Source organism: Salmo trutta, chromosome 20 (assembly GCF_901001165.1).
Source record: "Salmo trutta chromosome 20, fSalTru1.1, whole genome shotgun sequence".
NCBI lineage: Eukaryota > Metazoa > Chordata > Actinopteri > Salmoniformes > Salmonidae > Salmo > Salmo trutta.
In genome coordinates this window covers 38,674,285-38,676,107 of record NC_042976.1, presented here as the reverse complement: position 1 = coordinate 38,676,107, position 1,823 = coordinate 38,674,285, and positions in this window count along the sequence as shown.

Sequence of the window (1,823 nt, the reverse complement as noted above, 5' to 3'; positions counted from 1 at the left end):
TATCTGCCGAAATTGTTGCAACCCCTATTACTAGCCTGTTCAACCTCTCTTTCGTATCATCTGAGATTCCCAAAGATTGGAAAGCAGCCGCGGTCATCCCCCTCTTCCAAGGGGAGACACTCTAGACCCAAACTGTTACAGACCTATATCTATCCTACCCTGCCTTTCTAAGGTCTTCGAAAGCCAAGTTAACAAACAGATTACCGACCATTTCGAATCCCACCGTAGCTTCTCCGCTATGCAATCTGGTTTCCGAGCTGGTCATGGGTGCACCTCAGCCACGCTCAAGGTCCTAAACAATATAACCGCCATCAATAAAAGACAATACTGTGCAGCCGTATTCATCTACCTGGCCAAGGCTTTTGACTCTGTCAATCACCACATTCTTATCGGCAGACTCAACAGCCTTGGTTTCTCAAATGACTGCCTCACCTGGTTCACCAACTACTTATCAGATAGAGTTCAGTGTGTCAAATCGGAGGACCTGTTGTCCAGACCTCTGGCAGTCTCTACGGGGGTGCCAGAGCGGTCAATTCTCGGGCCGACTCTTTTCTCTGTATATATCAACGATGTCGCTCTTGCTGCTGGTGATTCTCTGATCCACATCTACGCAGACGACACAATTCCATATACTTCCGGCCCTTCTTTGGACACTGTGTTAACTAACCTCCAGACGAGCTTCAATGCCATACAACTCTCCTTCCGTGGCCTCCAATTGCTCTTAAATGCAAGTAAAACTAAATGCATGCTCTTCAACCGATCGCTGCTCGTACGTGCCCGCCCATCCAGCATCACTACTCTGGACAGTTCTGACTTAGAATATGTGGACAATTACAAATACCTTGGTGTCTGGTTAGACTGTAAACTCTCCTTCCAGACTCACATTAAGCATCTCCAATCCAAAATTAAATCTAGAATCGGCTTCCTATTTTGCAACAAAGCCTCCTTCACTCATGCTGCCAAACATACCCTCGTAAAACTGACTATCCTACCGATCCTTGACTTCAGCGATGTCATTTATAAAATAGCCTCCAACACTCTACTCAGCAAATTTGATGCAGTCTATCACAGTGCCACCTGTTTTGTCACCAAAGCCCTATATACTACCCACCACTGCGACCTGTATGCTCTCGTTGGCTGGCCCTCGCTTCATATTCGTCGCCAAACCCATTGGCTCCAGGTCATCTATAAGTCTTTGCTAGGTAAAGCCCCGCCTTATCTCAGCTCACTGGTCACCATAGCAGCACCCACTCGTAGCACGTGCTCCAGCTGGTATATTTCACTGGTCACCCCCAAAGCCTATTCCTCTTTGGCCGCCTTTCCTTCCAGTTCTCTGCTGCCAATGACTGGAACGAATTGCAAAAATCACTGAAGCTGGAGACTCAGATCTCCCTCACTAGCTTAAAGCACCAGCTGTCAGAGCAGCTCACAGATCACTGCACATAGCCCATCTGTAAATAGTCCATCCAACTACCTCATCCCCGTATTGTTATTTATTTTATATTTTTGCTCCTTTGCACCCCAGTATCTCTACTTGCACATTCATCTATCACTCCAGTGTTTAATTGCTAAATTGTAATTACTTTGCCACTAAGGCCTATTTATTGCCTTACCTTCCTAATCTTGCTTCATTTGCACAGACTGTATATAGAGTTTTTTCTATTGTGTTGTTGACTGTACGTTTGTTTATTCCATGTGTAACTCTGTTGTTGTTTGTGTCGCACTGCTTTGCTTTATCTTGGCCAGGTTGCGGTTATGAATGAGAACTTGTTCTCAACTGGCCTACCTGGTTAAAAAAAGACATGGAAAATAGACAACCAGTG